This window comes from Empidonax traillii, unplaced genomic scaffold (assembly GCF_003031625.1).
Source record: "Empidonax traillii isolate 1590-97213 ecotype Southwest subspecies unplaced genomic scaffold, ASM303162v1 scaffold422:size936756, whole genome shotgun sequence".
Lineage (NCBI taxonomy): Eukaryota > Metazoa > Chordata > Aves > Passeriformes > Tyrannidae > Empidonax > Empidonax traillii.
The window spans coordinates 787707-803176 of record NW_020955615.1 but is presented as its reverse complement, the minus strand read 5'-3'; the positions used below and the strand labels follow the sequence as shown (position 1 = coordinate 803176).

Sequence of the window (15470 nt, the reverse complement as noted above, 5' to 3'; positions counted from 1 at the left end):
AATGCTGATTTGTGTTAATGCATTCCAGTTTCACTGTATGAATATACACACATTTATCATGCATCATCCTTTTTAAGTAGGACAAACATACCCCCAGCAACTCAGTTTTGGGTCATTGGTGAAACTGAAACTGCACTGCTGGATTCTGTCCGTGGCCACAGCACGCCTGTCTTGAAAGGGGAAGCAACCAGAAATTTATCACCAGTTGCATTAAGTTGCTTTCAGTTTTTGTCATCAGCTCAAATGATCAGATCAGCATATCCATTTTCTTAAGGATTTATGCTAAATATGAGACCAGCAAAAGCAAAGCCCTCATTTAGTGACCTGCCTTGTGGCTCATTGCCCGAGCCTCGGCACCCTCAGCAAGGTGTGTCCCCGTGGCCAACACTGCAGCGTTTCCGTGTCAAGGACAGCTCTGCAAAGAGGCTCTAATTGCTTATGACAACATGGCACATCTGGGATGGCACTTGTAGAACAAACACCCTGCTCACACATGCCTCTCCATGATGAAGAAAGGATTCCAGAACTTCAGATACGTCCGTTGTGGTTGTTCAGTGTTTGATTCGAGTTGGGAGAAGCTTTCAGCTGTGTGCATACGCATTCCACATTGCTGCATTTGATGCCTCTGCTGATTGTTCCCTCGGAGTTCCAACCCAAATTCATGCCATGAGCTGAGCTTAGCATACACAGGAGATGCATGAAGCACGGTGTTTACTGCCCCTCACCTCCTGGGGCTGTGGTTCCAGGATTCCCAGTGCTTTGTGCTTTGCTGAGAGACCTCACATGTCTTTTGACGTGCAGGAACTCGGTGTCCCTCAGATACAGGGAGTCCTGCGTGGCAAAGGCAGCTTCAAAGCTCTGGGATCAGCCCTGTTCACACGCAACCAAATTTTTCTGGCAGCATCTGGAAAATGTAGAGTAGATTTCAGAGAATAAAGAGGTAATACCTATATTTGGCTTTTACAGTCAATTAGTAAAACGACGCTCTTGGCCTGATACCAGGGGAATTTGGCAGAGGAAATTGGTGGCACCAGGATATTGTAGCACTAAGGAGAAACCTGTTAACAGAAGGCTACTTTCTTTTTCACAGTCCTTGCTGTGCAAAGACAAATCTGTATGTTTATCACAAACACGGTTAGATTTTAAGCACGTTTCCTCTGTTGCAGTGGAGGGATAATGACATTTTATACAGCACCTGGATTCAAAGCTCAGAAACATTTTTAGTAATGAACTGTTAAAAGGTATTTATAGAAGTCCTGGCATCAGTTACCAAATTCAGCAAATTTGGGTGGAGCACTTGAACTTCAGAATACCTTTACAGCCATGCTGCCATTACGGTGTAGCATCTAAATAATTATGCATCCTTCTTCAAATTGTGCCTGTCATCTATTAGAGCATTTAGGATCTTTGCTATTATTGCTGGTTTTTTATGAAGAACATTTAGAGGATAAAACTCTAAGAATAAGCACACTTTCATACAAAGTTGTGTACATTTGAAAAAAAAAAAAAAAAAAAGCTTGGTTTTGCTTCTTGCTGTCGAAATGCCTTGGCATCACTGTTATTCATCAGGAGAACACATTTTGGAAACAACTGATTCCTAAGATACTTTATTTTGTTGTACACCTACATTGCTAGGATGAGGTCAGAAATTCTTTGCTGTGTTTAATCCCATGAGTTGCTTTATACAGTATTCTGTTGCTAAAATAGAGTAACTTAATCTGTGTCTGTCTTTCAGCACTAACGACTTCTGTTGAAACAATTCATGCCTGAGATGTATGGACCTGACCTATGAAAATACGAGAAGATATTGTACAGTATATTTTAAATCTATGAAATTCATAGTTCTGATGCTTTTGGCCACAGAGCATCGTTTTATCACTTCCTGGAAAATGTTTATTCCAAGAGAGCTTTAACTGGCCCACATGTACACTCAACAACCTTCAGATTGTTCTCCTGATACCAGCTTGCTGCTATGATTTCTGTGCACATAAAACAAAGGCTCTTTTTAATGTGCAGCCTACAGTCAGAACTTTATTTGCTATTCTCCAGAATTTAGTGTTCTTTTAATTATGGATCATATAAGTTTACTTTTTTGCTTCTTTTAGATGCATAACTCGGTTAATTTTACATATCACCACTAAAACTTGTTTTACACTTTTTAAACATTACAATTTATTGTTTTAACATTTTATTTGTAAAATTTTTATATATATATATACATATAGATATATTTAAAATGTGCCATTTTTATTATTGCTTAGTAAAATATGTCCTGTTTCTGCTGTAATTATTTCTTGGTCAGGTTGCAATGTCAGCAGTTACTGCCACACTTCTGTCGACATAGACATTAATGTTAGTGGTTACTTTCTCTTGAATAAAATGGAGTGTAGGTATTTTGAGGTACTGGGCTTTTCCTTCATGGGGTTAGGGTGTGTACAGCAATAAGCAGGTTTTCAATCCAGTACTTAGATTGTGTACAAATGTAATTATGTTCATTGTGTATATATTATACAATGAGCACATATGATGTAAGTATAAGAAGCCACTTATTATTGTTCAAATACGAATGTTCATATCCCATTTCTTTTATATCATATTAAATAAATGTTGATGTTCTTAAGGACTTGTATGGTTAGTGTTTCTTCCAGCAAACAGATGTCACACTGTGTTCCACCTTTTGATGTGGGGAATGCAACAATTCCTATCTCATTGGCAACATCACCTGTCAACCAGAGTAGCAGTGATAGACTCTTAAGAGATCCCAGTCTTCCTCAGCGGGAAAGAATAAGGCTGCAACACAGAACAAAAAAGACAACCTGAGACTGAGACACAAGAAATACAGGTTCAGCTCCTGACTCTCCCAGACTTGTATTGTGATACTGGAATAATCACTTAGTCATTCTGTGCCTCCAATTCCCTGCCTGTTTATGTGAGAGGTAACAGGGGTGTGGTGAGTAGTCATTCAATATTTGCAAAGGTTGATTGCCAAGTCCAGTGGGGTTAAGGAGAGAAGTGTGATGATTCCTTGAGGCTTTGGCATCTGCAAGGCGTCTTCCAGAAACTGAAAGAAAACCTGGAATGATTTATCTGGGGTTGTCACACTACAGATGTTACTACAGCTTTGCCTTTCCACCTTGCACAGCTGTTTGAATTTGCCCGAGACAAAAGAGGTTTAGAAAAGAATGGTGAAAAATGAAAAGATTTAAAGGAAAGCTTTTGAATCTAGGAATTAAAGCTAAGGAATCTTTCACAGGTTCAGGCAACTGCTCCTCGCTTCGGTGCATGTGTGTGCCATAAGTGGTAAGGCAAGTTTCACAAGAAGACAACTGCCAGCTCCTGTTGTGCTTTTTTTATCGTACAAATCATATCCTAATCAAGTTAATATTGCTGTTCTAGAGACTGTATAATTCGTTGTGCTTTTCCATAGAGGAATGCCTGAGATAAATACAAAGTTTGAAATAACTCTATCATTGCCCCCCTCCCCAAGTAGAAGTTTGTGTTCCTGGGGCTCGTTGGTGCAAAGACACAGAGTACACTCTCTGGCTACCTGTTCTTCTGCCATTTTCTTTGAAAAGTGCAAAAATAGGAATCAGAATTTAGCAGCAGAGTTTGGAGAGTCACAGGGAAAGAGATGGCTAAAGGAAAGAAAATGAATCATGATTCAGGCAGACAGCATCCATCTGAAAGTCTGACGAAATAGCCATCTCTTTTTTGGAACAGGAGCCCTAAATTAGTGCATCCTTCCTTCCAAAAAACAGAGTGAAGAAGAGGAATGTGATTTTTTTTTTTTTTTTTGCTCAACCAACTGAGGTTTAAGTTCAGTGGCATCACTGGAACACCTGAGGCAAAGCACGTAGGACACACCCTGTTCTCTCCCTAACCCTTCTAGAGAGAAAGAGAGATCTGTTTGCTGTCAAATTTTGCAGTCTTTCTGTCCTTGCTGCCAAGAATTGCAACCAATAAAGGAAAGAATGACTAAGTGATTTTTGGACATTTATAGATGTTGGCTGTGTTTAAAGCATTAAAGGTTTGGTGTATCTGCAAAGAATGTGCAGTTTATACTGAAGCTGCGTGGAAGAATTAGCAAGTTTTGCTGGTATAATTGTTGGCAAAAACAGCAAAGGTAAATAATGCAGGAATGTAGAATGCTCATAGACTACAATTTCACATCCTGTGGGCACTTTCAGCAAAGACTTGGAGTTTCATTGGGTGCTTTATTTTTTTGTCTTACAGAAGAAAAAAATATGGCTTTGTGTTATCACAGAGCATCTACTGTTTCTTACCTCATCAGAATAACTCATCCCAATGATCATATTCCTGAGATATAGAAATATCAGAATACTGATATGGTCAACTTTCAAACATCTATTTTAAGTTTGTATCTAGGATATTTTTATATTTCTGACTGATTGCTTTATTGGCTATTGCACTGACACTTGTATATATGGAACGTGCTTTTTTTCAAAAGCAGGAGTCCTTAGGAATAATGCCACACATTCTCTACAGATGTTCATGCTTTTCAGAACCAATTACATCTATTTTTGTCTTTTGTTCACCATTTGCATTGTTCCAAGGCTACTAGAGAATGTGATTCTTTTAAGTCCCTTAATAAAGTGACATTACTCAAAAAGTTATAGTCGGTGTCTTGGCAGTTTTTGTATGTTGTGGACTGGCTCAAACAAAAAGACCTCACCGGGCATTTGAAACCCAGGCCTTGTTTATATTATTACTGGGGGTGGGAGGGAGTAGTCTTCAGTTCATATTTAGTCATAAATAATCTGTCATAAAATTAATCCAATAAGGTTCTATTTTCAGGAAATTGGGGGGTAAAAATAAACATTTCTATCTAAATCACAGTAATTGGACAGACTGTGACAGAATTATTGTGTACCCTATTGGATCCACTAGATGTACCAGGAATACATGCATGAAAAATATTTAATGAATTACACTGTTAGTGGTACATCTGTTAAATTCTCTAGAACTTGAGCTGGTGGGTTAAGTTTTATCCTGGTCAAGTAAAGCAGCAGAATAAAACATCTTTAATCAGTGGTGCTGTTGGATACATCTTACCTCAAACTTTTCATTATAACAATAAGGTGGAGGGGTTTGTTTTTTCCTTTTCTAATAACCATAAGTAGTAATCACTCAGATCTCAGAAGTGGGTCAGCATGTCTTTTCTGCACAATACTATTTGATCCCTGTGATCCTGGATTTTGCTATACTAATTTTCTGAAGTTATTCTATCTTATTTCACTTTGATTCCTCAGTTAAAATGTTATTTTCTATCCTTTAGAAAGTTGACATTTAAATGGCTGATAAACAAATTGCCTATACCTGGCATTAATAATATATCTGAAACAACTTAATTTAACTTTTTTAAGGATGCACGTGGAGATAACAAAGCAACATCTGGCCTTCATTTCTTCTAAAGAACATTATATATGCTTGCTGTTACATCCTGGGAGCTGTTTAGCTTGTCCATATGGGAACACTGAAGAAGCTGCCACAAAATAAAATGGAATATACTGGTGGCTGAAAACAAATGCCTGGCCCAAAATGAAGGCTAAAAGCAGCTGCTTTCTGAACTCGACACGCACAACTTGTTACCCAGCTGTTCCAGATGTGTCAGCATTCAAGTGTTACTTGTGGAATGAAGGTTTTGGTAATTTTTTTTGTGATGTTTCTTCATTCTGTGGTATGCCAAAGAAAATGTTTTTAAGGTCTGTCTAAATGTTATCTCGCTGCTGTGGTGAAACTGCAAGAAACTCTTTAATTGTAGCTATGGGTAAGTGACATCAGCACAGTGGTTGCTAATTCATGTGGCAGCCTGGCTATGGATGTGTTTAGAACACTTATTTAGGCTGGATTAGGTTCTGTTTGGGATGAAAGAAAAGCTGTAAGCAAATGGTGCTGTTTCCAGTGGACTGAAGTAGAGTGTATCTGGACAAAACCAGATGTGATATCATTAACTTCTTTATTACTGAAACCAAACCTAAAATAAGGAATTAATTTTTTTTTTTTTTTGGTCAAATTCTATCCAGATCCCTGTTCTGTGGAACAGGGAGCACTTCAAAGAATTTCAGACTAAAAATGGAAACACCCTCTTGCTCTTTTGAAGGTGAAATGAGTACTTTAAAAAAAACACAGCAGACCCTGCAGGTTTAACTTTATATGTAGATCAAGTGGGATTTACTTGTGGCTTAGAGATTTGGTCAGTGAAAACTTTCAGAAAAATACATCTTCATCAGTTATCATTTGGTAACTGTCCTGATTCACAGTGTGAAGTGACTGGTACTGTCCAGCTCTCTCTTCTGCAACTTTAAACCCATTCCAGCCTAATTTATAAAATACTTGGCATTCCTTATTGTGGAGGAAAAAATGCCTTTTCCCATACCACAGCTGTCTGTCCCCTGCATAAGCAGCTGAATCCAGGCCATCACTCTCTTGCTTGGAATCACTAAAAATACAGGTGCTTATCATCTTGAAAGATCAAGCCTAAAGCATATCAGGTGAGACACCCAACATTTCCTAGTAACTTGCTTGTGAATCTCATTTTCAGCAATAAATGCTGTTTAGGAAAAAAAAATAATTAGTAAATACAAACAAATATATAAGAAATTATTTGAGAAAGGTGTTATTAATTGACAAGAGTACATTTCAAAGCAATTGAGAAAAAACTGCAAAATTCAGCAACTGAACCCATAAATCACCTCTTTACAATATGAATTTCTGGTGGGTCTTGAGTCTGATTACACATGTAGTCAACTGCTATGTATTGTGCAACTTTCTTGGTAAATTCCCAAGTCAGCCAGAACATGGAGGCTGTTTCAGATGTTTTAGCTTTAAAGATGAATGCTGGTTTGGTTTTGTTTTTTTTTTTTTAGTATTTTCATGCTCATGCAGCAGTCTAGGAAGCAGCTGGTAGCGGCTGTTGGGTTTGTTCTTTTTATATACCAAAATGGTCATATCTAGACAGCGGGGGAAAAAAGACAACTGAACTTTCTGATGAATGTTTTGTGATGTTTGTGGCTGCTGTTGCTTTGTGTTTGGTTTCTGGCTACCTGGAGACTGCCTCAGAGGGTTTGCACATGCAAGGGCTGGTACTGCATGCAAGCCAGCTTGTGTAGGAGTGAGGACTAGATGAAGGTGTCGTTTTGTGAGCAGGGAAATTGCCTGGAACCATAAATCACCTTTGAATAACATTTCGGGGCTGTTTTCTTAGGCTGTGCCAACATACCTATAATATTTTGTAGCTACTGTTTCTAGTACATTGTGCCTACAAATAGTAAGTATTTTGAATAAAGATGAAGTACCTGGTTAATGTGGTTGCTATTTACAAGGTAGCAGCTACAAATTAAAGAACCAGCCTCAGCCATTTAGGAGACTGTCTTAATGAAGAGCAATTGGTTAATACTCATGGACTGCAACACTGAAAAAAACATATTTGCTTTTATAACCTGGTTCTTTGGAATACTGGGGGGATAACAACTCTGACCTCACAGTGTTTTATTTTAAAACTTTTATTTCGTGCTCCTAAAGCTATTCCACTCTGTGTGATCAGCTAAATATAACCTAGCTAAGCTCTGCTTCATTTCCAACATCCAGAATTTAGGACAAGGAAGAACAGAGGTCATGACATTTTGATCATTTTTGCCTCATTAAAATCTTGTGGACCCCAAGGAGCACAGCTGGGTCATGTTTGTAAAAGGTAGGACTCTAAAGCCTTGCTTTGAGCCATGCCTATTTCACAGAAGTGCTCTGCACGAATTACCCTGTACATCTCTCCCTGGCTGGCTGGTTCCAGGCTAGAGCACTTCAGTTATTTCACCTTTGAACAGAATCCCTAACTTTTACAGCATTTTCAGGCAATTAATCATAGGCAGCCTGTGATGTCTAAGATCTCTTTACAGCTGATGGCTCTGAACTATTAGGAGGATGACAGTATACAGGAGTGAATGCTAGTTAAAGCTTAAGCACTCCAGACTCCCTAAGGTAATTCCCAAACCCTCGAATGCTGTAACTGCATGTTTGAATGCAGCAAACCAGATTTCTATTAATGTGATTAGATGGCCTTCTCCAACAGCTGTTGAGGAGCTGTTGATTTTAAGGATGCCCAGCGAGCAGGATTTGTGTTCTGAAAAATGCTGCTGGCAATCAATATCACTGCAAGAGGAGGCTTTCCCTCCCACAGCCCCACAGCCCTCCCTCTCTCCTGCAGCTGTCGGTAGGCACGGACTCACTCACTGGCTTGTGCTGTGAAAACAGTGTTATTACCTGTTGGCCTTGATGCAGGAGCAGCCAAGCTAAGCTTCCTTCCAGTACCTGCACTGGGAAGATAAGTTGTGTTAGGAGGGGAAGCAGGAGATGAAGGGCACGTATGTTATCAGTCCAAGTTCAAGTGCTCACCCAGAAGGACCCCGGGAGAACAAAGTTAGCCTGGCTGCAGCTGCTGCTGCCGCTGCCTTCCCACTGCAGCTTTCCTCCTTTTCCCTCTCTGCCTGTGCCTTTGTCCTCCCGGCGTGGCTGCCATTGTGTGGTAGTTTTTAAGGGATGAAAGCGAAGGATCGCTGATGGGTGACATGATAGTGCTTGAAATGGGAATGCAGATCGGTCCCAATACCGCCCGATATAGTAACGAGGACAAAGCAAGCGGCGGCGGCACAATGGGCTCAGGATGATCGCCATGGCCGCGAGGGGCTGACAAAAGGAACAAACAGCAACATGAGTTAAAAAAAAAAAAAAAAAAAAAGTCCAGAGTTGTCAAAGGTCCCGTGGGCTGAGAAACTGTGTAACTTGCAAGCTGTGCAGATGTGGCAGAACTGCAGCTGACCTGTCATCTTAGTAATATTTAGTATCCCTTTCTCTTCTGACTTTCTGGGAATCTGGGTGCTGAGCACGCGCAGGAAATCGGGGATTACAAACTTGTCTGAACTTTTCACTGCCAGACATTAACATGCGGATGCAGCAGCCTGTATGTAAATGATGTTATCTGAGCTGTTTTATGCATGTGTTTCCAGGATAAGAAAGGAGATTATTTCATTGTGTGAACTAATTACCTGTGAAGAAAAAAATTTAGAGCCTTTTTAATGTAAATGCCAGGCTGTATTTTTATTAACCTTCATATTCAGTGATGCACTGTTGTGTGTTTATTGTGTATTTTCAAATGTTAAGGACTTGATCCTTTAACCTAAATGAAAGAAGTTCTTGATGTGACTTTGCATAAACAGGTTTCTTTGCAAGGTTGTAACCACATCTTCTTTTACCCATAAAATGAGGTTGCTTCGCCAACCATAAAGTGGCTTTAAGTGTCATGATATTGCTACTTAATCGTGCACAGCAGCAATTAAAGATAAAAAGGGGACAGTCATTGGAACTATGGGAAAAATTACTGCAAAACAGAGAAAATATTCTCTTGTCCTAATCTGCAGTTGCAGACAACCAGGGCAACAGAATTTGTGTTCGCACAGCAAACCTGAGCCCAGATGGGAACAGCCCTTTTGGCTTCAGGTGGACAGACTGTATGATTTAAAGTTAAACATGCTCATCCTGCAAACATTATGGTACAGGAGAGAATTTGTGCAAGAATCTGATCTCTTGTGGTTACTACATCTCAGCTGAAATTCTGCATGTTGCTTATTAATAGTCTAATTAGATATGGGAGGAGGGGAGTAACCTTCAAGTACTTCATGTTTTAATATTTGTGTAGCTTTTAAACCAGCATTTCTTTTGTCATACCTTGTTAAGCATGATGTAAACTGGGTTATTGAGGTTTTACTGTAGAGCATAAGCTGATGAGAGTGTCTTGCATGTAATGGAAATGAATATACCTGCAATATGCCAAAAGAAGTTAGCACAGTCCAGTGCAGGTGGTGGACTGAGATCCTAGGGCAATAAAAGAAACTCCAAAAATCTGACTGTATTAGTATGCAAAAGGCCTCCAAAATGTGCACTGTTATAAAAAAATATGAAAGACAAGTGGTTCACAGACATTGGTCCTGCCCTTAATTTATGTTTTATCAAGGATGGTGAGGAGTATCTTTGGGTTTTTTTTCCTGTAAAGTCCCATTTTAAATTGGCTGCTTTGCTACCTCTCTACATGAAACTTGTGCTTGAGAAACTGGGATGGGAATGTGGCTGAGGGACCTTTGTGTAAGATCAGGTCCTCAAGATAGCAGGGAGAACAGAAACCATGGCCTGAAGTGGTGCCAAAGGATTTTCCTTGGAAGAAACAAGGCAGAAGTAGGTCATCTCTCTCTACAGAGCTGATACCTTAATGCTTTTCAGTGCCTGAGTTACACTTCTATAATACATACCTCTTTGTTGTACCTCTTAAGCACTAGCACAACCTAAATCAAATACTCTTCTCAACTTAAGAGTCCCCAGTTTTATGTGAAGATGCATAGGCATGAATTGTAAGATTCACCACATTTAAAATCAGATCTTTTTGACCTTGCTGTAAAAAGTTCCCTACGTTTTCCAGGCTTTAAACAGCTGAATTCACTTTCCACCAAGATGAAACAAATACTCAGCATTGCCAAACCCAGATAGGAATTCAGCTGTAAAGATGATGGTTCTGATAAATTATCCAGTTAAATGCAATATAAAGCAAACTGCTGCTAAGAATATATAGTACCCCATTTTTCCACTGTAATTTAAGTACTACAGTAGGTGGTTTTAAGGCACTGAACTGCCTAGAAAAAGTAGTGGAGAGTATTTGTTTCTTGAATACAGTTTACATGTGTCACTAGGCAAAAATCATTATGCACATAATGTTCATCTTGACTGAAAAAAAGCAGTTTTAAAAGACTGAATAGACTCAAAAGCATTATGTCATTAAAAGCCAGGCCCACCTCTATTGAGAACATTCCATGTGTATGTGTTATAGCAGCTGTCACTGGAAGGCTTCAAAGACAGACAAACTCTACCTCAGAGCAATCCTGGGAAAGAGACTCTATTATGCATATCCTAACCATGGATAAATTGCTGCTGAACAACACGATAAAATGTTTTGCTCACTCCTATCCAGACTGCTGTTCAGAGAATCTGGGAGCAACTGAGCTGGGACAGGAATTCATGAGAGGGGAATCGCTGCTTTGCCTATTAGAAGACATGCAGCATGTCTGTAGGGCACATCATTGGGGCATTAAGCTAATTTAGGTTTTACATCTCCCAGTTCTGCAATGCATTCTAGGCTTCCTGAGAGAGTGAACCTCTGAACTATTTAAATTCTGAATTATGGAGGGGTCACAGTGCAACTTAGACTCTGCTGTGTGGTACGTGCCAAGTCCCCATCTCCCAGCAGCCATCCGCCATAAGCCAGTAATCTCAGGATTTGCCATGAGTTCCCCAAAACTCCTTAGTTCTCCAGCTCTCAGGCTGAGTTTGACAGTCAGGCCCCACTGAGGCCAGTGGGAATTTTGCAATCAATACCAGAGAGGCTGAACCTTCAGACAAGGCTTGTAGAATTCACCTGAGAGCACACATCTCTGATTATTTAATTTTATATTAATTATTCTGATTATATTATATAATATATTCTGATTATTTTAATTTTAATATTAAGAAAAGGTGGCTGTTGTGTCACTGGTTGTAAAGCACTCAGTCTCATTTTTCATTCCACTAGTGATAATCAGTGGGAGCACAAAGCAAGTTTCCCATTGTCCATATTTTCCAGCTGCCTCAAATAAACAGCATCAGAACTCCATCAATATGAGCACAGCCAAAAAGACCTTGCTTTCTCTTTCCTTGTTTACATCATGAGGATTCCACCTATGCAGCAATCATTTTCAGTCATTTCTGTAAAGTAAAACTTCACTGTGAATGGAACAGTCTTGTAGGTCTCCCAGAACTGGTGCTTGTGGTGATTCCAGTGGGGCAGTTGGCATAGATGGCAGGTTGCCTGATTGCTGTGTGAAAGATGATGCATTTACTTGGCTTGGAATGGCCAGAGCTGAACAGGTAAGATCCCACCTTTGTCAAGAGTGTGACCCCAAGGAGCTGATACTGCCACAGAAATTCTCTCAGCCTCTTTGCCCCAAAGCTGCCATGAAAACGTCACAGCGTGGGCCACCATCTCAAACATCACAGTCAGACAACCTGGCCCGTAACAGTGAGGTAAAAGGAATGGCAGATGATACATCCAAGGAGTTGGACTGCAGAATGTGCTGGTATTTGATTAGGTTTTCCATAGATTGCTGTTGCCTTCTGCATGACATTTTTATGTCAAAAGAGAGTACAAGAAGGCTCTGGGTGCTGCCCTTGTTAAACCAGGGAGATAAACAGAAGGTATCCAGAGTACTGAAGGGGGAGGGGCAGGGGGGGGCAGAAGAGATCCATTTTTGCCAGATTGCAACTATTCCAGCTTCAGAGGACAAGAGTGGGGAAGTTTGAAGAGTAAAGCCGCAGAGATTTGACAAGCAGGCATTCCCCTGGCTCTGTTGTCAGTATGCAGACAGGCAGCGCAGTTCCTTTGGCACAGAATTGCTGCAGTGAGCTGATGAAGATCTTTTCAGTCCCAGGGCTTCCCAGTGCTGTCATGACAACAGCTACTTTGCCGGTCCTGCTGAAACCCCCTTTCACATTCAGTGAATGCCAGGCACAGAAAAGTAGGTTGTTCTCATCAGTCTCCCTCTCTCTCTCTCTCTCTCTCAGATTTGATTGATTGAGAATAGGGAGGGGCGCTGTACTTCTACAAGCTTGGCTTATTTTCCACGAACATGATGGATCCTTCATCCTAAGGGAGTGGTTTGAGGAGTTATGAATGGCAAACAGTGTTTTAATAGCTCAGAAGACAAATCCACTATCTGTAATAAGCATTTGTCGTTAGTGGCAAATGACAATGAGGTTATCCTGCTGGTTTTGTAATTGTTAAATTAGTTTTGATTACTTTGAGTATGACTTCTGCTGTTCAGCGAATACCCTAATAATGGCAATTCAAGTTTTTGGATGCAAAATTCATGTTTGCTCAAGCCTAGCAAATAATAACAACTTCCATTTAGATAAACTAATTCTGTATATCTCTAGCTGTTTGATAAACTTTCCATGACCTGAATTTTTCTTGTAACTTAAGCAGAGCAGTGGGGAGAGAAGATGAATTGTCCAGCTGTTAGGATTTTGGGAAATCCGGACTTTGACACCCATTCCATGACAGTATCTTGCCCAGGGCTGGCCAGACTGTGTGATAAATGCCTCTCTTAAGGATAACCTCTCTCCCTTAAGTCTGTAGCAAGCCAAGATCTGGCAATCACGGGGAATACGTAATCTCACTTGTCATTTCTAATCTCACGGGATGTAGCAGGACCCTAAATTTGTTATACAGGCTATCGTGGGATTTCTGAATGCAGTCATTAGTCTTTCAGGCTGCATCTAAACCTGCCTGCAGTGACTCAGTGCTTGGTCCCAGCCACACAGCTCAGCTGAGGGGCTGTGGCTCCCACCCAGGGCTCCCTTCTCATCTTTATTAATCACAGGGCAAGACACAAGTGGTGTGAACATGGTTTTGACCCTCATGTGGAGCTGGGGCAAAGCCAGGGTATATGGTTAAATCTGGGAACCCAGAGAAATGCTTACTGGTTTTGCAGATTTGGGAATGCCTGTGCCTTTGTGTAATGTGGGAGTAATATCTCAGCTTTACAGAATCACAGAAGAGTTGAGGTTGGAAGGCACCTCTGGAGATCATCGAGTCCAACTCCCCTGCTCAAAGCAGCATCAGCTAGAACAGGCTACCCAGGACCATGCCCAGGTGTGTTTTAAATATCCTAATGAATAGTGATGCCACAATCTCTCTGGTCAACCTCTGCCACTGCTTGAAAGTGAGAAAGGGTTTTTTAAATTTTTTTCAATAGAATTTTCTCTATCTCAGTTTGTGTCCATTGACTGTTGCCCTTCACCAGATGCCACTGAGTTTGGCTCCATCCCCCTGAGCCTTCACTTCTCCAGGCTGAACAGTCCCAGCTCTATCAGCCTCTCTTCATCTGACATGCTCCACTCCCTTAATTATCTCCAGGGCCCCTTGCTGGGCCCACCACAGCATGTTCTGGGAAGCCAAGAACCATGGTTGGAAGGACACGTGTTCACAAGAGCTTGATCTTGGAAAGACAAGGGATTCTTGCAAGAAAAAGAAAAAAAGTCACACAGAAAAAAACCCACACAAACTTTAGAGCTAGATTTGTGCAAGGGAAATTTCACTTAAATTTTATGAAACATTAATTTTAAAAAATCTAAAATTGTTCTGTGGAAAACTCATATTCTAGTTATGACCACAAATTGAAGAAGGGGAGTTTTAAAGTAATCCTAGAACGTGGAAAAGCTGTTGTAAACTTGTACTCTTTCCAAGCTGTGATTTGTATTTAATTAGCATTCAATTAATTATGCATTTCTGTTTGGTTGTAAAGGTTACACACCGGTTTTGCAACATGCAAGATCTTGATTGCTTTTATGGTTTAGAAGGGAGTCTCCATGTGTGCAAAGAAAGCCTCTGCTCCCGACTTCACATCTACATTTTTTGGGGGAAAAAAAAAAAAAAAAAAAAAAAGGGATTTACTGCCTAGTGTGCTTGTGCAGAACCTCCCCTCCCTCTGTTGGGATGACCTCCCCCTGGTTTTATTGGAAGGCTCTGTAGCAAGTGACCTGCAGAAAATATATGGACATACTGGAGGCAACCCTGTGTATGTGCTCAGGCACACACCTTCATTTAAAGCTGGAATCCAGCTCTGCTTTGCATAAGAATGTTGAAAACACAAATTCCCCAAATTAACAGCATGCAAAGACTCTATAATCTTGAAGCAAATATGTTAATTATTGCTGGTTAAAACTCATCTAAATGACACCATTTAAGAACGCTGATTTTTCTGAGACTTGGGAATTTTGGCTGCCTTTTATTGAAAAGGAGGAAACTGTGCCAAATAAAAAATGTACACAAGGAGGTATAGGATACTTTGCAACAAAGAGTTGATATATATAGTTTTTTAATCATGATATATTGGTGATATTAATGACAGAGAAAATATGCTCTATTTTCTTGTACAGTACTGCATATATTACCTATTCATATGATGTATTGCATCAGTTATTTAGATTTTTCAATGTGGCATTTGGAAAACTTTCTGACTAGTTTCAAAGAAAAGCACAACCCATTTTTAGCATATACTTATGCAAGTCCCTAGGACTCACAAAAATTGAGAGACATGGGGTGACAGGATTAATATGCAGATACACAAGTGCAGAAAGTACTGCAAGTAGCTTTTGCTTCTGAAGCAAATTCTGAGTTTGTCTCAGTGGTATCCATACTAACTAAATGCTTATCACAGCTAAGTAGTCCCTACTTGAAATTCTGTGCTTATGTTTCAGTTTTTGCAACAAGCTGTGGAGCACATCACTGAGCCACATCACAAGGCCTTCTCACGCCTTGAACTCGCAGCTCTGTATCTTCCACTTACAAGAGATCTTCATGCTTGTTTTGCTTTTCG

General features: G+C 40.1%; 1 protein-coding gene across 2 annotated transcripts in view; it reads left to right on the top strand.

The window, feature by feature from the left end:
• Positions 1-4634, top strand: part of PLEKHA5 (pleckstrin homology domain containing A5) — a 103165-nt gene extending 98531 nt beyond the window's left edge. For both annotated transcript variants that reach the window (XM_027894234.1, XM_027894236.1), the window contains one exon: positions 1736-4634. The gene's annotated coding sequence lies outside the window, so the exon portion shown is untranslated. The remainder of the gene's footprint in view (positions 1-1735) is intronic.
• The last annotated feature ends 10836 nt before the right edge of the window (positions 4635-15470 follow it).